Source organism: Oncorhynchus tshawytscha, linkage group LG16 (assembly GCF_018296145.1).
Source record: "Oncorhynchus tshawytscha isolate Ot180627B linkage group LG16, Otsh_v2.0, whole genome shotgun sequence".
Taxonomy (NCBI): Eukaryota; Metazoa; Chordata; class Actinopteri; order Salmoniformes; family Salmonidae; genus Oncorhynchus; species Oncorhynchus tshawytscha.
In genome coordinates this window covers 37,081,299-37,103,294 of record NC_056444.1, presented here as the reverse complement: position 1 = coordinate 37,103,294, position 21,996 = coordinate 37,081,299, and positions in this window count along the sequence as shown.

Genomic DNA, 21,996 nt, shown 5'->3' with positions numbered 1-21,996 from the left:
TTATATTGTTTTCAAACTGATATGTGACACGTATTAATGCCAAAATAACATGCAAAACAGGCAAGACCACCCCCAAAAATAAACAGTAACAGTCAAACGTTAGGACACACCTACTCATTCAAGGGTTTTTCTTTATTTTTTTACTATTTTCTACATTGTTGAATAATATTGAAGACTTCAAAACTATGAAATAACACATGGAATCATGTAGTAACCAAAAAAAGTTTGAGATTCCTCAAGGTAGCCACCCTTTGCTTTGATGACAGCTTTGCACACTGTTGGCATTCTCTCAACCAGCTCAACCAGGTAGTCAACTGGAATGCATTTAAATTGTGCCTTGTTAAGGTGTGCCTTCTTAAAAGTTAATTTGTGGAATTTAATTTGAGCCAATCACTTGTGTTGTGACAAGGTAGGGTGGTATAAAGAAGATAGTGCTTTTTGGTAAAAGTCCAAGTTCATATTATGGAAAGAACAAATATGGAAAGATAAACAACAGTCCATATTTTATTTAAGACATGGTCAGTCAATACGAAAAAATTCAATAACTTTGAAAGTTTCTTCAAGTGCAGTAGCAAAAACCATCAAGCAATATGATAAAACTGGCTCTCGTGAGGACCGCCACATGAAAGGAAGACCCAGAGTTACCTCTGCTGCGGAGAATAAGTTCATTAGAGTTACCATCCTCAGAAATTGTAGCCCACATAAATCCTTCACAGAGTTCAAGTAACAGACACATTTCAACATCAACTGTTCAGAGGGGACTGTGTCAATCAGGCCTTCATGGTTGAATTGCTGCAAAGAAACCACTACCAATAATAAGAAGGGAGTTTATTAGGCCAAGAAACACAAGCAATGAACATTAGACCTGTTGAAATCTTTCCTTTTGGACTGAAAAGTCCAAATTTGAGGTTTCTTTGTGAGACGCCGTGTGGGTGAATAGATGATCTCCACATGTGTGTTTCCCACCGTGAAGCATGGAGGAGGAGGTGTGATGGTGTGGGGGTGCTTTGCTGGTGACACTGCTGCATCAGATGACCTGGCCTCCACAATCACCCGATCTCCAGCCAAATGAGATGGCTTGGGATGAGTTGGACCGCAGAGTGAAGAAAAAGCAGCCAACAACTGCTCAGCATATGTGGGAACTCTTTCAAGACGGTTGGAAAAGCATTCCAGGTGAAACTGGTTGAGAGAATGCCAAGAGTATGCAAAGCTGTCAAGGCAAAGGGTTGCTACATTGAAGAACCTAAATATAAAATATATTTATTTGTTTTACCCTTTTTTGGTTACTACTTGATTCCATATGTGCTATTTCATAGTTTTGATGTCTTCACTATTATTTTATAATGTAGAAAATAGTAAAAATAAAGAAAAACCCTTGAATGAGTAGGTGTGTCCAAACTTTTGACTGGTACTGTATATATTTTTATTTATTTTATTTATTTATTTCACCATTATATAACCAGGTAGGCAAGTTGAGAACAAGTTGAGAACAAGTTCTCATTTACAATTGCGACCTGGCCAAGATAAAGCAAAGCAGTTTGACACAACAACACAGAGTTACACATGGAGTAAAACAAACATACAGTCAATAATACAATAGAAAAATAAGTCTATATACAATGTGAGCAAATGAGGTGAGATAAGGGAGGTAAAGGCAAAAAAATATATGTATAATATATACACGTATGTTTATTTATTTATTTATTTTTTGCAAAAAAATGTGGGGCTCAAAATTGCCCTGATTTACGGGTCATCACTGTACATACATAGAGTAATACTGCATATATCTGTATACTCTCTGCTGGATGTTTACAGGAGCATACTAGGTCTCTCTGGGAAATCAGCCAAACAAATCATGTACTGTGTAGTGATAACATATTTTCCTGTTGGTTAGAAACATACATTTCCTTTTTAGTGAAAATAAAAGCTACCTTTGGTTGAGTGTGTTGATCGTTTTTCTGCTCTGTCTCTGCTCAGTGCTGCTTTAGGATCAGCTTACCCCTACCCATAGGTAATCACAAATGCAGGCATGCGTGCACAAACACACATACACCTCACCTAGAGGTAGTTAGCATAGGTGAGGTCTTCCAGCCTTAGCTCAGCCAATGGTTTTGTGTAACTTCCAAATGGCACCCTGTTCTGTATATACTGTAGTGCATTTCTTTTGACCAGGACCCACAGGGCTCTGATATGAGCTCTGGCCAAAAGTAGTGCACTATTAGGGAGTAGGGTACCTTTTGGGAATCAGCGTAAAGGGCTTTTTATCCAAAGAAACACAACAGGGAGGAATGTCAATGATCACCAAATTCAGGAAGAGTGAGATTACAAACACATGTAATTGAGGAGCTTCAAAAGGTATAAAAACGACCTTGTTCCCCTGTAAATTGCTAAAAACCTAAACCAGATGTACTGTACCAGAATGCGATTTGCACAGAAACACAACATCGTTGTTGTGGAATGCCGTAATGGTAATAGATAGGTTAATGTAGGGAGCTGGTGGTGTGTGTGTGTGTGTTTGTTTTTACTATCCATGTGGGGACCAGAAGTCCTCACAAGTGGGGACATTTTGCCTGAAAAATACAATTTTAAGCTTAGTGGTTAGGTTTAGTTTGGGGTAAAGCTTACAGTAACTGTTATTTTATGGTTTAGGATTAGGTCCAGCCTAAGCAGAGAGAATTAGTTAAGATGGTTGAGCCTGGAGAGAGAGAGAGGGTGCAGTCCAAACACGTTTTACCCCATCAGCCCTTGCACGATCCACTTTCTCTGGGGAATGCCCATCGAAACCGGATGCAGTTTGATTGCCATCTTAAGTGGAGGTCCAATTCACTAATGTTGCCCCCTCGGGCCAAAATTTAGCTTGAGGGAGCAAGTGAACAACTTTGGTCACTTGCAAGGTTGATATGACGCACAATTCAATGCAAACTGTAGTCACATGTCAAACTCTGGTAGCTTTGAAGTGTCAAATGCAATCAACAAGGCTGCATGTCAGAAAAAATTATGATGCTAGGTTGCTAAACAATATATATATATATATATATATATATTCATTGAGTGTTGGCAAATTGGTTTAGTCTTAGCCTATAAAACATTGATAGATTCATAAACATATTTTTTGCAAATATGTATTGGAATAAATTACCAAACTATAAAACTAGCTACCCAGCTATGGGTAACTGTAGCTAGCTACCTGACATGAGTGCTAGCTAGATACTTTAGCGTACTAGGTACATTAATAGCTTTAGGTATCACGTTTAGGGAAGACCCAGATGCAGACAGTGTCAAAGTAACATAAGTTTATTACTAAAACAGGGGGCAGGAAAAACAACAGGTCAAGGGCAGGCAGAATCCAAAAGGTACAGAATTTCAGGCAGTCTCAGGGTCAGGGAAGGCAGATGTCAATAATCCAGTGTGGAGTAACAAAGCACAGAATGGCAGGCAGGCAGAATGGTCAAAACTAGAAAACAGTAGCGAGAAACAGACAGGTGCAAGGGGGACAACGCTGGTAGGCTGGATGAACAGAACAAACTGGCACCAGACAAAACAGAGAACACAGGTATAAATACACTGGGGATAATGGGGAAGATGGGTGACACCTGGTGGGGGTGGAGACGAGCACAAAGACAGGTGAAACAGATCAGGGTGTGACAGTAAGCCCCCTCTAGGGGCGCCACCTGGCGTCCTACCTGGGCGCATACCTGGTTGACTGGGGTGCCGGCGTTGGAAATCAGCGATGAGGCCTGGGTCCAGGATGTCCCTAGCGGGGACCCAGCACCTCTCCCCCGGGCCATAACCCTCCCAGTCAACCAGGTACTGGAAATCCCTTTCGATGTCGAACCTCCAGGAGATGTCTCACTGTGTACACCAGTTGGCCGTCGATGAGACGGGGGAAAGAGGTGGGCCTGGAAACAGGAGACAAAGGGCTGTAAAACGGGTTTGATTCTAGACACATGAAAAGTGGGATGTATACGGAAGGTACCGGGCAACAGAACACGAACAGCTGAGGGGCTAATGACCTTAGAGACGGTGAAAGGGCCAATAAAACAGGGGGACATTTTGCGGGACTCCACCCGAGAGGCAGATCCCTGGTGGACAGCCATACATTCTGCCCGAGACAATACCGGGGAGCCGGGATCCGGTGGCGGCCTGCTTGTCGTCGATATCTGGTGGTGGTTTTGAGAAGGACCGACCGGGCTCTCTTCCAGGTACAACGAACGCAACGGAAAGACATCTGGGCCGAAAGAATGCCGACCTCTTGCTCTGGGCAGATTGGGGGCTGATAACCCAGGGAACTCTCAAAGGGTGAAACTGGCAACAGACAAACAGAGAACACAGTTATAAATACACTGGGCATTATGGGGAAGAAGGGCGACACCTGGATGGGTGTGGAGACAAGGACAAAGACAGGTGAAACAGATCAGGGTGTGACATAGGCTGGTAGTTTTTAAGCTCAACTACAAGATTTCCATCAAGGATGTTGCCTCTCTGATCATCACTCTCCCTCGCTTTGGCAAGGGGCATTTAAGGTACACTTGGATGTGACGTCATTCAAGGGCTGAGGGTTTTCTACTTTGATTTTGAAACTCAGCCAGAGAGAGAAGGGTTGGGGGGGGGGGTGAGAGAGAGGGGGGTACATTATGAGGAGGAAGTGTGTGGTGGTTGATTTACATATTTCTCAGGAGACTCCCCTCAGGGAACACTTCATAATTAACCTCTCATGTTGTCTGTATGAGGGTGTGTCCAAAATGGCACCCTATTACCTATATAGTGCACTACTTCTGACTAGAGGCCATGGGGCTGTATAGGGGAATAGCGTTCCTTTTGGGATGCATCTTGGAGATATGAAAGGCAGCATGCCCAACACCCAATGACACTCCAAGGTGTGTTAGGAACTGGATTAAAGCTCATCTGACATAACGCTATTGGAGCCTCCTCTATAGCATATAGAAATTGTAGTGGAGAACTACAATCAGTTGATAATGTAATAATGCCATTCTGAATATATGTCAAAATGTCCTTAAATTGACAACCGAATGGGCATCTGCCTTCCCTAAAGATACAGAAGTTGGCCTCCCCAACAATATAAGACCAATAGTATAGCTAGCTAAGTACATCTGCTTTGTCTACAGAGGCTATAGACTTCGTCCCAAATGGCACTCTATTCCCGATACAAGTTAGTGCACTAGTTTTGACCAGAGACCTATGGGCTGTGGTCAAAAGTAGTGCACTATATATGGAAAACAGTGCTGTTTGGTAGACACATCCATATAGCTACACTGTGAAGGAAAAGGTATTATTGACAGTAAAAAACGATGAAACGTGTTACTGCAGCATAAATTAAATGATCACGCATTGTGGGAAAATTGTTGTATTTCGAATGGTACTGAAATTACACCCCACAGAATATAGTACCGTACCATATCTTTGGAGCTGCAAAAACCTTTTGATCACTAGTGGATGCATAGTATTGTTGGTTCTGGCTCATTAACATATTTTTTTGTAAGAGGCTATATTTGTTACATCCTTGTGTGAGAATGCTGTACCAATTTAACTCCTATATGGTTATAGTGCCACATCAATTTAAAAATGTATAAGAGACAGACTGGAGAGGCAGCGCCTTGGTAAACCTTGGTTGAGCATTTTGCCATGTACGTTTGGTCTGTTTTGCCCGGTAGTCGCTGCCGGTGAGTAATTAAGGCCTCTAGAAGTGCAAGTGACATCAAACACCAAATATTCATTCATATGCTGTAATGTGTAAACACTTTACCCAGCAGCCAACCTGCTTGCACCAATCCCTTGAATTACAGTAAAATCTGAAATACAAGCCCCTCCCCATCCATTCGCAAATTTATCCCGATCACTCTAGCATTGACTTTTTTACAGTATAATACTGTCAATTTTACGGTACTGTACTGTGTGTCATTACCTAGTACTTGCTTTGATACCATATTTATATTACAGTAGGTGTACTGTAATATTACATGCAGAATTTGACTTGACTCGAGCTGTCTGTAAATTACTGTCAAATTCATGGTACCACCTCCATCCACAGAGGCTATGGTATAACCTGTAACCTGATTGAGGCTCTCCGTATAGCTCTGTAACCGAGGGAAGGCTCTTTCCTTAACACTATTACCTCTCATTGACAAACATCCATTTGAGAGCAGAGCTCAGCCGGACCACCACTTAGGGCTGAGCCGGGGCTTTTTACCTGGGATAAACCCAATCTCCATGGCGAACTCCCAAAGACACCCTATTCCCTATATGGTGCACTTCCTATGACGAGGGCTTGTAGGGCTCTGGTCAAAAGTAGTGTACAATGTGGGGAATATGGTGCCATGAGGGACGCAACCCATGTCACAATGTGTCTCCAATGATACAGCCGTGCCAGCAGGATGATTCAGAGCAAGGTCACCTTGGATCTTATCTCCTCCTATTCTAGGTGATTCAATTGAGAGGGGGTATAGGGAGGGACAAACAGGAGAGGGAGGGGGGGGGGCAGTGATTGAGGTGAGAAGGTTGCTTGCCAAATGGCACTATACTCCCTACAAAGTGCACTACTTTTAACCAGGGCACAGAGCCCACAGGGGTCTGGTCAAAAGTAGTGCACTATGTAGGGAATAGGGTGCCATTTAGGACACATGGAAAAGAAGACTGTGGTCAGTAGTGGTAAAGATGTAGTGAGGACTCAGAATGTGCATCATGCCAGAGACAGCAGAGGCGATGGAGTCATACCCTGGTCGCTGGGATAGTGTGTGTGTGTGTGTGTGTGTGTGTGTGTGTGTGTGTGTCAAATTTAATCAAATAAAATACACTTTTATTTGTCTCATGCTTCATAAACTAACAGGTGTAGACTAACAGTGAAATGTGTACTTACGGGTCCTTCCCAACGATGCAGAGAGAAAAATGTAGAAACAGTAGAAAAATAATAACACAAGAAATAAATACACAATGAGAAATTATAACTAGGCTAAATACACGGGGTATCAGTACAGAGTCGCTGTGTGTGTGTGTGTGTTGTGTGTGTGTGTGTGTGTGTGTGTGTGTGTGTGTGTGTGTGTGTGTGTGTGTGTGTGTGTGAACTGACAAAGATCAGTCAGTGGCAGCTCGCGTCTCCGAACGTCTCTTTGACTGGAGCAGACGTCTGTCAGTGTGCATTGTGTCACTCGGGCCAGGGCCAAGGCTGTCTACAGAAAATCCATTGTAGTGAGGGATACTAGTAGGAAGTGATGGATAGTAGATAGCTTTTCCCCCTTCTTTTCGTCATTTAGGCATGGATGAACCAAGACAGCAGACGCATGCCATTAGGCTGCCAATGGGACAAACCCCAATATGTAATTGGAGCAAATGAGACTAAAAGATTCATATAGAATATCTAAAAAGAAACGCCACCATCACAACTACACTGTTACACTGACTGATGAGTTACACTAAGGGATGAGAAAGACCAATTTTAAGGATTATTTTAACCAAATCCTACAGTTTGAATCTTAAAACTCTGTGACTCCTCTATAAATAGTCAGAGCTCTGTGTCTGTCTGTGTCTGTTTGTCGCTTGCTATCTCTCTGAGTTTGGTTCCACAGGAGCGTTCTAATTGCCTATTGTTCTGTAGCTGTACTGTCTGGATGATGCGTACTGACAACCAGTCAACCAACATCCTCAAGTGATGTGTAGCCTACTTCAGAGGTTCCACAGGGAACTCAGCCATTTTACAGTTGTTTTCCTCTCTCTCTCTCTCTCTCTCTCTCTCTCTCTCTGGTAAGAGTATACGTCTAGATGTAATGTCCGTATGTAGCAGTGTAATTATAAAGTTCTGTAATTTGTCAATCAGTGTCCTCATCTCATCCTCTCATCCACATGAGTTGCCTCAAATCATAAGCCAGACTGAATATCCAGATATTATGTTCATAGTCAACATGGACAAAGAGCAATTTAAAGAAAAAAAATCTGTCCCTACCTGCTCTTACAACATGTCCACCCCCCAGTGATATGAAGAGGGGGTCAGGATTTAACCTACTTCGCACAGGCAGCTAGCTAGTAGCGTGAGTATGCATCCCAAATTGCACCCTATTCCCTATATAGTGCACTACTTCTGACCAGAGCTATATGGCCATTTGGGAAACAGTCCCAGAGAGAGAGAAGAAGTATTACAACCACAATTCAGTTCCCCTGGTTCTGAGAATCAAGCAGACAGAAAAGACTACAGCTCAGCTCAGCTCATCCATTAAATTAGACTAATCAGTGAACCTCTCAGAGTGCTGTTTCTGAAAGATCTGTCATGTACCCATCTTTTTTATTGTTTTATTGTCATAGTTTTTTAAAATGTAACCTTTATTTAACCAGGCAAGTCAGTTAAGAAGAAATCTTTATTTACAATGATTGGCTACCCCGGCCAAACCCGGACGACGCTGGGACAATTGTGCACCACCATATGGGACTCCCAATCACGGCCGAATGTGATACAGCCTGGATTCAAACCAGGGACTGTAGTGACGCCTCTTGCACTGAGATGCAGTGCCTTAGACCACAGTGCCACTCAGGAGCCCTACTCCCTGCCACTCCCACAACACAGCCCTCATCAGAGCTCTCAGTCATCCTGACTGTCCATCACCAGGGTCGTGTTCAATAGGGCAACCCGTAAAAAAGTTTTTCAGGTAGTAGTACCTCTCTGTTTCAAAACGTTTCAAAACATTTTCTCCTCGCTGAACATGACCCAGGTTCAACTCCTACACTGATGGAGTGTGCTTCAGTAATTTATTAAATGAGTTGAGAGGGTCCCTGCTGGAGGACTGATTAGTATTCCAATGCAGCATGTCAAGGAGACCCGCTGTCCCACAAACATCCCACGAGTGTTGCTTTAAAAGTGGCAAGCACTCTGATGCCAGACACTAAACGCTATCTGTTTGATATACTTGATCTCATCCACGCGTGCGTGCGAGCGCACGCACACACACTCTTTAAACAAAGCTCCTTGTGAGGGATGCAGGATTGGATTAAGACGGTGGGTGGTGTGGTGTTAATCCCACCACAGTGTCTGAATTCAAATAGTCTTTACAGCAAAAGCACCACATTATGTTAGGTCACCACCAACTCACAGAAAAATTCTGCCATTTTTCCAGCCAAAGAGAGGCGTCACAAAAAGCACAAATAGAGATAAAATTAATCACTGACCTTTGATGATCTTCATCAGATGACACTCATAGGACTTCATGTTACACAATATATGTATGTTTTGTTTGATAAAGTTCATATTTATATAAAAGAATCTCAGTATACATTGGCACTTTACATTCACTAGTTCCAAAAACATCTGGTGATATTGCAGAGAGCCACATCATTTTACAGAAATACTCATTAAAAACGTCGATAAATACAATTGTTAGACATGAAAATATAGATATACCTCTCCTTAATGCAACCGCTGTGTCAGATTTCAAAAAAACTTTATGGAAAAAGCAAACCATGCAATAATCTGAGACGGCGCTCAGAAAATAAATACAATTATGCGCCATGTTGGGGTCAACAGAAATCAGAAATCACATTATAAATATTCCCTTACCTTTGACGATCTTCATCAGAATGCACTCCCAGGAATCCTAGTTCCACAATAAATGCTTGATTTGTTCAATAATGTCCATTATTTATGTCCAGCTACTTTTGTTAGCGCGTTTAGTACACAAATCCAAACGCTCGTGCAGGTCCAGCCGAACATCAGATGAAAACTTTAAAAAGTTATATTACAGGTCAAAGAAACTTGTCAAACTCAGTATAGAATCAATCTTTAGGATGTTGTTATCATAAATCTTTAATAACGTTCCAACCGGAGAATTCCTATGTCTGTAGAGATGCCATGGAACGCAGGTCGCTATCATGTGAAATGCGTGTGACCAGGACCTGGCTCTCTGCCAGACCTCTGACTCAAAGAGCTCCTATCCGGCTCCACAACACAGTAGAAGCCTCATTCAAGTTTCTAAAGACGGTTGATATCTAGTGGAAGCCCTAGGCAGTGCAACTTTATCCATATCCCACTGTGTATTCAATAGGGGCTGGGTTGAAAATCGACCAACGTCAGATTTCCCACTTCCTGTTTGGATTTCTTCTCAGGTTTGTGCCTGCCATATGAGTTCTGTTATACTCACAATACATCATTCAAACAGTTTTAGAAACTTCAGAGTGTTTTCTATCCAATACTACTAATAATAGTCATATATTAGCAACTGGGACTGAGGAACAGGCCATTTACTCTGGGAACCTCTGGGCACCTTTCATCCAAGCTACTCAAATAGTACCCCTGCAGCCATAAGAAGTTAATGCAGACAGAAAAGAGCTCCAACTTCTTAATCATAGCCTCAGTTTTGTCCCGCAAATTGAATATAGTTGCGGAGAGTCATCAGGCGAGAAAAAACATCAACCAGATATGCCAGTTGTGTGAGAAACTCGTTATCATGCAAGCGTTCAGACAAGTGAAAATTATGGTCAGTAAAGAAAACGTTAAGAAAGTTTCTCAATTAAACGTGTCAACACTTTGTCTTGATAACCAGCGCACTTCTGTATGTTGTGAAAATGTTACATGGTCGATGCCCATATCATTGCACAATGCAGAAAATACACAAGAGTTCAGGGGCCTTGCAAAAACAAAGTTATCCATTTACACTGTAGTGTCCAAAACATCTTTCAAGCTGTCAGGCATTCCCTTGGCAGCAAGAGCCTCTCTGTGTATGATACAGTGTAGCCATGTGACGTCGGGAGCATCAGCTTGAATTCGTGTTACCACTCCACTATGTCTCCCTGTCATAATTGTTACGCCATCAGTACAGATACCAACACATCTTGACCACCAAAGTCAATTTGATACCACAAAGCTATCCAATACTTTAAAATATTTTCAAATGTTGTCCTGGTTTCCAGTGGTTTGCAGAAGATGATTTCTTCCTTAATTAATTGACCCTACATAAACATAACTGACATATACCAGGAGCTATGCCAGTCCCGCCACGTCTGTTGACTCATCCAGCTGTAATGCATATAATTCACTGGCTTATATGCAGTAATTGTTTCAAAACATCTCCTGCCATGTCACTGATGCATAGTGAAGAAACAGTGTTGTTTGATGAAGGCATTGTCTGTATAGCTTTTGTTAGCCTTTTCCCCCAGCATTGTCCCAGCCATATCCGCGGCAGCAGGAAGAATTAAGTACTCCACACTAGTATGGGGCTTGCCTGTCCTAGCCACACGGCAGCTCACCATATAAGACACTTCTAGCACCACTTTAATGGTATCTGTTGCTTTCATACATGTATTACTACTCGAAAGTCGTCTTTATTCTCGCTCCAAAAACTACCGTGGCTTATTTTTGAAATTGTCATGGTTAATTTCTAAATGTCTGTGCAAGAGTGAAGATTTCCCGTGAGAGAGTAACGGTTAATGTGTTTGGATGTTAATTACTTGACTAGGCTACCTGTATTTGACATTGTGTTTTTATTTCGCTGAACACTAGGTGGTTTAATGTTATTTTTGGCAGTGAAACAAGGCTACTCAGGTATGAAAAAAATCTCACACAAATCTATTGCCCATTGGAAAATATAAATGTACTGTTTGAAAATGTGAAGAAAATGTTTTATAAAAAGATATACAGTTGATGTCTGAAGTTTACATACACTTAGGTTGGAGTCATAAAAACAATTTTTTCAACCACTCCCAAAAAATATATTTTTAACAAACTATAGTTGTTGGCAATTCGTTTAGGACATCTACTTTGTGCATAACACAAGTCATATTTCCAACAACTGTTTACAGACAGATTATTTCACTTATAATTCACTGTATCACAATTCCAGTGGGTCAGAAGCTTACATACACTTTACATACACATGCCTTTAAACAGCTTGGAAAATTCCAGAAAATAAAGTAATGGCTTTAGAAGCTTCTGATAGGCTAATTGGAGGTGTACCTGTGGATGTATCTAAAGTTCTACCTTCAAAATCAGTGCCTCTTGACATCATGGGAAAATCAAAAGAAATCAGCCAAGACCTCAGAAAACAAATGGTAGACCTCCACAAGTCTGGTTCATCTTTGGGAGCAATTTCCAAACTCCTGAAGGTACCATGTTCATCTGTACAAACAATAGTAAGCAAGTATAAACACCATGGGACCACGCAGCCGTCATACCACTCAGGAAGGAGACGCGTTCTCTCTCCTAGAGATGCACTTACTTTGGTGCGAAAAGTGCAAATCAATCACAGAACAACAGCAAAAGACCTTGTGAAGATGCTGGAGGAAACAGGTACAAAAGTATCTATATCCACAGAAAAACGAGTCCTATATTGACATAACCTGAAAGGCCACTCAGCAAGGGAGAAGCCACTGCTCCAAAACCGCCACAAAAAAGACAGATTATGGTTTGCAACTGCACAACTGTTTGGCCATAATGCCCATCATTATGTTTGGAAGAAAAAGGGGGAGGCTTGCAAGCCGAAGAACACCATCCCAACCGTGAAGCACGGGGGTAGCAGCATCATGTTGTGGGGGTGCTGCAGGAGGCACTGGTGCACTTCACAAAATAGATGGCATCATGAGGACAGAAAATCATGTAGATATATTGAAGCAACATCTCAAGACATCAGTCATGAAGTTAAAACCTGGTCGCAAATGGGTCTTCCAAATGGACAATGACCCCAAGCTTACTTTCAAGGTTGTGGCAAAATGGCTTAAGGGCAACAATGTCAATGTATTGGAGTGGCCATCACAAAGCCCTGACCTAAATCCCATAGAACATTTGTGGGCAGAACTGAAAAAGTGTGAGCGAGCAAGGAGGCCTACAAACCTGACTCCGTTACACCAGGTCATTCAGGATGGGCCAAAATTCACCCCACTTATTGTGGGAAGTTTATGGAAGGCTACACGAAACGTTTGACCCAAGTTTACTGGGAGTGTGATGAAAGAAATAAAAGCTGAAATAAATCATTCTCTCTACTATTATTCTGACATTTCACATTCTTAAAATAAAGTGGTGATCCTAACTGACCTAAGACAGGGCATTTTTACTTAGACTAAATGTGGTGTATGTAAACTTCTGACTTCAACTGTTTATATATTTAAAAAAAATGTGAATCACAGTTTTATTTGGCATACCCGACGGTATTTCACTTTCCCCAGTTTGGGAATACCTGGTGTAGATGAATAGGAGGAGACTCATTTTTAAGCCTTGAGGCAATTGAAACCTGAATTGTGTGTGTGTGTCATTCAGACGGTGAATGGGCAAGACAAAAGATTTAAGTGCCTTTGAACGGGGTATGGTAGTAGGTGCCAGGTGCACAGATTTGAGTGTCAAGAACTGCAACGCTGCTGAGTTTTTCACCCTCAACAGTTTCCTGTGTGTATCATTAATGGTCCACCACCCAAAAGACACCCAATCAAATTGGCACTGTGGAATGCTTTCGACACCTTGTAGAGTCCAAGCCCCCAATGGATTGAGGCTGTTCTGAGGGCAAAAGGGGGTGCAACTCAAAATTAGGAAAGTGTTCCTGATGTGTTATACCCTCAGTGTATAGGACAGTGTGCAGCGTTCCGTTTTTCAGCGTTGATTCCAATTTATTTTGCCTGAATTTTGACTTTTCAATTTTTACATCAACAAATAACCTTCATTTCATTTCAAGAAACCTATAAATACATTTACTCAATACCATAATTTTTTTAAATGATCTTTCTCAGAAACATTTGTATATTGTCCCATAAAATAATCTGTACTAAATGTTTTGTTCTTAAAATAAGTTATTTTAATTGTATTTGTTATATTTTGGCCACTTTGAATACCACTGATATACTGTAGGGGATAGGGTGCCATTTACAATGCACACTAGGGACATTCTCACAAAATGACTATGATATTACAGTTTGACAAATGTGCTTTTCAAGTGTGACTTACATGGAACTCAACATTACAGCGCAATAAGACAGATAACCATGAATGAAAATGGGTGAAATTTCTATCTATAACAGTCGTAGGCCAAATGGCACTCTATTCTTTGGGCCCTAACCAGAAGTAGTGCACTAAATACGGAATTGGCCGATGTGAGGGCCACGAGGAAAAAATAAGGAAAAAGAGGAAGAGTGAGAGATTTACAGAGAGAGAGAGAGCGAGATGGAGAGAGAAAGAGAGAAAGAATCCTCAGAATGCCAACTAAGCCTGCAATGGCTAGATAATTGTCACGATCTTGGACTGGGCTGGAGACTGGCATGTCAGACTATCTGACTGGAATGTCACAGTGCATGTGGTTGTTTTAATTCACCACCATCGGCACAACTAGAGCATGTTGGTGGATGAGGAGGCTTGCGTCCTAAATGGCACCATATTCCTTATGTAGTGCACTACTTTTTACCAGGGCCCAAAGTGCAATATACAGGGAATAGGGTGCCATTTAGGATGCAAACAAGGATGGGGTTGTGTGGATGAACCTGAACACATTTGTGGTTGCTTGCATCTCAACGTTGTTGTGTTATTTTGTGGTACAGACAGGGGAGACAAATGAAGAGAGATTGGAATAAAGAATTGCTTCAGTGCTTTCAGTTATTTGCAGAAAAATTAAGTTGATTTATATAGATGGGTGCCACGAGTCTCTGTAGCGAAATTTGAGTGTAAAACTTGGAACTGAATCGTGAAAATTACTGCTGGCACATATAGATTTGAGTCATTTAACAGAGACTCTTATCCAGAGTGACATACAGTTAGTGCATTCATCTTAAGAAAGATAGGTGGGACATTCACATATCTCAGTTATAAACCACGTTTTCATCCACAGTTTTTATGCGAGTAAAGTCATACCATATAAAAACAAATCACGACAGCTGTGATGGAAACAGGAAGTTTCGGTACAATTGTATAAATGCCGACAGATTATTTGTTCGTTTGACATGGTGGGATCGTTTTGTTTTGAAAAAATGTATTACATGAGAAATGATGGTGGAAATAAATAAAGGTGCTATCAGAAAAATCTGAGCTAGTAAAGGGGGAAAAAAAGTAAAGTGCGAGTGTTAGTTCACGAAAGGCATTCATGAAACACACACACACCAGTAGTGGTCAGTGCCATTTAAGATGAGGGAGGATGATAAAAAAATGCTTTGAGCATGGCCTTATTTCTATTACAGCATATTGGATGACTTTCTTTCATATCCCATTCACCTAGGTCAATGAATTATCGATAGGTTTAATTTTCCCTGTACCCATCATGAGGTTGCTACAACCTAGCCTATGAATGAAAGTTTACAAGAAGGCTCACAGGTCGAAATAAGTTTTAGTAATCAAGGTGAAAGACAGTGACACATTCAATATTGCCTTGCACACTCTTGCCTGAATCTAGCTGATGTAGGGTGTAATCATTAGTCCAACAGTTGCAAATGTGAGTTTCTATTGGATAAATTCAGGTATTTTTATCCAGGTTTAGTTCTGTTTGCTTGCGTTTAAGAAACTTTTTTCTACAGAATCGGTGGAATGAATTCACCCCTGATCACATGCAAACAGTTCACTTTCATAGCAGCCACATAAAAACAGCATGATTAAATCAAATCAAATTATATAGCCCTTCTTACATCAGCTGATATCTCAAAGTGCTGTACAGAAACCCAGCCTAAAACCCCAAACAGCAAGCAATGCAGGTGTAGAAACACAGTGGCTAGGAAAAACTCCCTAGAAAGGCCAAAACCTAGGAAGAAACCTAGAGAGGAACCAGGCTATGAGGGGTGGCCAGTCCTCTTCTGGCTGTGCCGGGTGGAGATTATAACAGAACGTGGCCAAGATGTTCAAATGTTTATAAATGACCAGCATGTTCAAATAATAATAATCACAGAAGTTGTTGAGGTTGCAGCAAGTCAGCACCTCAGGAGCAAATGTGAGGAGTATCTCTACCGCTCCTGCTGTCTCTAGAGAGTTGAAACTAGCATGTCTGGAAAAGGTAGCACGTCCGGTGAACAGGTCAGGGTTCCATAGCCACAGGCAGAACAGTTGAAACTGGACCAGCAGCATGGCCAGGTGGACTGGGGACAGCAAGGAGTCATCATGCCAGGTAGTCCTGAGGCATGGTCCTAGGGCTCAGGTCCTCCAAGAGAGAGAAAGAAAGAGAATTAGAGAGACCATACTGAAATTCACACAGGACAAGACAGGAGAAGTACTCCAGATATACCAAACTGACCCTAGCACCCCGAACACATAAACTACTGCAGCATAAATACTGGTGGCTGAGACAGGAGGGGTCAGGAGACACTGTGGCCCCATCCAATGATACCCCGGACAGGGCCAAACAGGAAGGATATAACACCACCCACTTTGCCAAAGCACAGCCCCCACACCACTAGAGGGATATCTTCAACCACCAACTTACCATCCTGAGACAAGGCTGAGTATAGCCCACAAAGATCTCCCCCACGGCACAACCCAGACAGGAAAATCATGTCAGTGACTCAACCCACTCAAGTGGGCCTCCTATGGACGGCATGAAAGAGCACGAGTAAGCCAGTGACTCAGCCCCTGTAATAGGGTTAGAGGCAGAAAATCCCAGTGGAGAGAGGGGAACCGGCCAGGCAGAGACAGCAAGGGCGGTTCGTTGCACCAGAGCCTTTCCGCTCACCTTCACACTCCTGGGTCAGACTACACACAATCATATGACCCCACTGAAGAGGTGAGTCTTCAGTAAAGACTTAAAGGTTGAGACCGAGTCTGCGTCTCTCACATGGGTAGGCAGACCATTCCATAAAAATGGAGCTGTATATGAGAAAGCCCTGCCTCCAGCTGTTTGCTTAGAAATTCTAGGGACAATTAGGAGGCCTGCATATTGTGACCGTAGCGTACTTGTAGGTATGTACGGTAGGACCAAATCAGAAAGATAGGTAGGAGCAAGCCCATGTAAGGCTTTGTAGGTTAGCAGTAAAACCTTGAAATCAGCCCTTGCCTTAACAGGAAGCCAGTGTAGGGAGGCTAGCACTGCAGTAATATGATCCATATTTTTAGTTCTAGTCAGGATTCTAGCAGCCATATTTAGCACTAACTAAAGTTTATTTAGTGCTTTATCCGGGTAGCAGGAAAGTAAATCATTGCATAGTCTAACCTAAAAGTAAGAAAAGCATGGATTAATTTTTCTGCATCATTTTTGGACAGAAAGTTTCTGATTTCTGCAATGTTACGTAGATAGAAAAAAGCTGTCCTTGAAACAGTCTTGATTTGTTCGTCAAAAGAGAGAATAGGGGGCAGACTAACGCCGAGAGGTCCTTCACAGTTTTATTTGAGACGACTGTACAACCATCAAGATTAATCAAGATTAATTGTCAGATTCAACTGAAGATCTCTTTGTTTCTTGGGACCTAAAACAAGCATCTCTGTTTTGTCCGAGTTTAAAAGTAGAACGTTTGCAGCCATCCACTTCCTTATGTCTGAACCACAGGCTTCTAGCGAGGGCAATTTAGGTGCTTCACCATGTTTCATTGAAATGTACAGCTGTGTGTCATCCGCATACCAGTGAAAGTTAACATTATGTTTTCGAATGACATCCCCAAGAGGTAAAATATATAGTGAAAACAATAGTGGTCGTAAAACGTAACCTTGAGGAACACCAAAATTTACAGTTGATTTGTCAGAGGACAAACCATTCACAGAGACTAACTGATATCTTTCCGACAGATAAGATCTAAACCAGGCCGCGACTTGTCCGTGTAGACCAATTTGGGTTTCCAATCACTCCAAAAGAATGTGGTGATCGATGGTATCAAAAGAAGCACTACGGTCTAGGAGTACGAGGACAGATGCAGAGCCTCGGTCTGACGCCATTAAAAGGTAATTTACCACCTTCACAAGTGCAGTCTCAGTGCTATGATGGGGTCTAAAACCAGACTGAAGCATTTTGTATACATTGTTTGTCTTCAGGAAGGCAGTAAGTTGCTGGACAAGAGCTTTTTCTAACATTTTTGAGAGGAATGAAAGATTCGATATAGGCCGATAGTTCTTCATATTTTCTAGGTCAAGGTTTGGCTTTTTCAAGAGAGGCTTTATAGCTGACACTTTTAGTGAGTTTGGTACAGATCCGGTGGATAGAGAGCTGTTTATTATGTTCAACATAGGAGGGCCAAGCACAGGAAGCAACTCTTTCAGTAGTTGAGTTTGAATAGGGTCCAGTATGCAACTTGAAGGTTTAGAGGCCATGATTATTTTCATCATTGTATCAAGAGATATAGTACTAAAACACTTCCGTGTCTCTCTTGATCCCAGGTCCAGGCAGAGTTGTGCAGCCTCAGGACAACTGAGCTTTGGAGGAATACGCAGATTTAAAGAGGAGTCCGTAATTTGCTTTCTAATGATCATGATCTTTTCCTCAAAGAAGTTCATGAATGTATTACTGCTGAAGTGAAAGCCATCCTCACTTAGGGAATGCTGCTTTTTAGTTAGCTTTGCGACAGTATCAAAAAGAATTTCCAATTAAGTTGGAAAAATAGGATGATCGAGCAGCAGTGAGGGCTCTTCGATTCTGCACGGTACTGTCTTTCCAAGCTAGTCGGAAGACTTCCAGTTTGGTGTGGCGCCATTTCCGTTCCAATTTTCTGGAAGCTTGCTTCAGAGCTCGGGTATTTTCTGTATACCAGGGAGATAGTTTCTTGTGACAAATGTTTTTCGTTTTTAGGGGTGCAACTGCATCTAGGGTATTGTGCAAGGTTAAATTGAGTTCCTCAGTTAGGTGGTTAACTGATTTTTGTCCTCTGACGTCCTTGGGCAGGCAGAGGGAGTCTGGAAGGGCATCAAGGAATCTTTGTGTTGTCTGAGAATTTATAGAACGACTTTTGATGCTCCTTGGTTGGGGTCTGAGCAGATTATTTGTTGCGATTGCAAACGTAATAAAATGGTGGTCCGATAGTCCAGGATTATGAGGAAAAACATTGAGATCCACAACATTTATTCCATGGGACAAAACTAGGTCCAGAGTATGACTGTGACAGTGAGTAGGTCCAGAGACATGTTGGACAAAACCCACTGAGTCGATGATGGCTCCGAAAGCCTTTTGGAGTGGGTCTGTGGACTTTTCCATGTGAATATTAAAATCACCAAAAATTCAAATATTACCTGCTATGACTACAGGGTCAGATAGGAATTCAGGGGACTCAGTGAGGAACGCTGTATATGGCCCAGGAGGTCTGTAAACAATAGCTATAAAAGGTTATTGAGTGGGCTGCATAGATTTCATGACTGGAAGCTCAAAAGACGAAAACTTCTTTTTTTTTGTAAATTGAAATTTGCTATTGTAAATGTTAGCAACACCTCCGCCTTTGTGGGATGCACGAGGGATATGGTCACTAGTGTAACCAGGAGGTGAGGCCTCATTTAACATAGTAAATTCATCAGGCTTAAGCCATGTTTCAGTCAGGCCAATCACATCAAGATTAGGATCAGTGATTAGTTCATTGTCTATAACTGCCTTTGAAGTGAGAGATCTAACATTAAGTAGCCCTATTTTGAGATGTGAGGTATCACGATCTCTTTCAATAATGGCAGGAATGGAGGAGGTCTTTATCCTAGTGAGATTGCTAAGGCGAACACCGCCATGTTTAGTTTTGCCCAACCTAGGTTGAGGCACAGACACGGACTCAATGGGGATAGCTGAGCTGACTACACTGACTGTGCTAGTGACAGACTCCACTAAGCTGGCAGGCTGGCTAACAGCCTGCTGCCTGGCCTGCACCCCATTTCATTGTGGAGCAAGAGGAGTTAGAGCCCTGTCTATGTTGGTAGATAAGATGAGAGCACCCCTCCAGCTAGGATGGATGATCACTTTGCTCATTGTATATGTAATTGCTTCTTGCAACTATCTACTCACTCTCCTCCTCTCACCTTTTCCCTTCGCTTGTGGACTTCAGTGCACAACACATCACCTGTCTGTGACCAGGCAAAAATCCTTTCCAAGCCAAACCTTCATATCATGACGACAACTGCTACACACAGCCTACATTGCGGACTCGTCATAGTCAACATAGCTACTAGAATTAACACGTTAGTAAACCCACTACAATCATGCAGTACAGTGTACAGTCAGAAAGCAGTTTAGCAGTTAAACCAAAAGGTTACCTTGATTTGGAAGAGTTCCGGTGTTAGATAGCCATAGATAGTTAGCTAACTTAGCATCCCTCTCTGTTTGACCTGGGTGTTTGAGTAGGTTAAACTAGCTAGCACATTCACTAGCTAAGTGAAAGTGAAAAAATATATACAACCAAATATATCTTTTCATTTCTGAATAAATTAACTATTGCCTTTCTTTCTCTTTCAGTCAACTTCTCACCACATTTTATACACTGCAGTGCTAGCTAGCTGTAGCTTACGCTTTCAGTACTAAAATCATTCTCTGATCTTTTGATTGGGTGGACAACACGTCAGTTCATTCTGCAAGAGCTCTGATAGGCTGGAGGACGTCCTCCGAAAGTTGTCGTAATTACTTTGTAAGTCTGTGGAAGGGGTTGAGAACCATGAGCCTCCTAAGTTTTGTATTAAAGTCAATGTACCCAGAGGAGAACAGAAGGTAGCTGTCCTCTGGCTACACCATTGTGCTACCCTACAGAGTGCTGCTGAAGCTACTGTAGACCTTCATTGCAAAACATTGTGTTTTAATCAAACATGCGGTAACATGAATTATATTATTATCTAAAAATTATAACTTTTTTAATTCACTGAGGAGGATGGTCCTCCACTTCCACAACTGAGGAGCCTCCACTGACACACACACACACCTTCTCATGCCCTATCCAAGCCAAGTATGTAATCTAGTGAACCACTGCTGCTAGGTATCCCTATGGAGCCACTAAATTTGAGTAACAAAGTCAATATTATCATTTCAGAGCACTATCCATTTTCATTCACTCAATCTTCCATAAGCGTCGCATCCCAAATGGTACCCTATTTCCTTTATAGTGCACTAATTTTAACCAGGGCCCATTGGACTGAAAATAATGCACTAAATAAGGCATAAGATACCATTTGGGACACAAGCCAATCTTCCATTATATGTCCCAAACTCCTTTAGCCCCTTCAACAACATCACTCATTTACAGGCTCCAAGGTAGATGGCCATTACATAGCCTTGATTGATGCACAATGCATTACAATTTGATTATCCTTCATCATGTTAAGCAAATACATCAAACTTTCCACTGCAGGGTTAAGAACAGAAAAGTCCAGAGGAAGTGATGTCATGGGTTCAGCAGTGGACCTCACAGAGATGTTTGTTGGTTAATTTCCCAGACACATCAGGCATTCATTCCCACAGCTGTAATGTTTTTTATTAACAATGAATACCAATTAAAACCATTTTCCCCACTCAACCCAGAGTAACAGTGTTTTACTATTAGGAATGTAATGTATGCCTATGCAGGAAATATAACATAAGCTCTGACTAAACCATTGTCTCACTTAGATGAAGGTCATATTATAATTTTAAAATAAAAAAGTGAAGTCAAGAATAAAGAAATGAATTGTAAACAAGAAACTGACAAATGGGAAGAATAAAGGACCAGAGCAAAGGACCACCTACCTTGTGTCACACAAGGTGGCTCTCACTACACACTGGAAGTGCTGAACTAAAATTGTATTTTTTCACATTACCTAAGAATTAAACAGAACGGTATTGGTCATAAAGTAGATCGAGTAGCAGTAATTGGCTATCAGAGGGCATAACAAACTTTCAGAAGATTGATCGATCTATTAAAATTGAGAATAGCTGGTGGAAGGGTCTGCATTTGGTTTAGTAGGAAGACTACTGGTCACATTGTTCCCAGCTAGCACATAATGTTCTGAGAACCATATGTTTCTTAGAGCTTGGTGAGAGCGTGGTTGACCTATGGTTATTTTACATCAGTGGAAGCTGGTGGGAGGGGCTACAGGAGGATGGGCTTATTGTAATAGCTGGAATGGAATTAATGGAATGTTTGACTCTGTTCCATTTATTGCAGCCTGTTCTCTTATAGCTCCTCCACACCAGC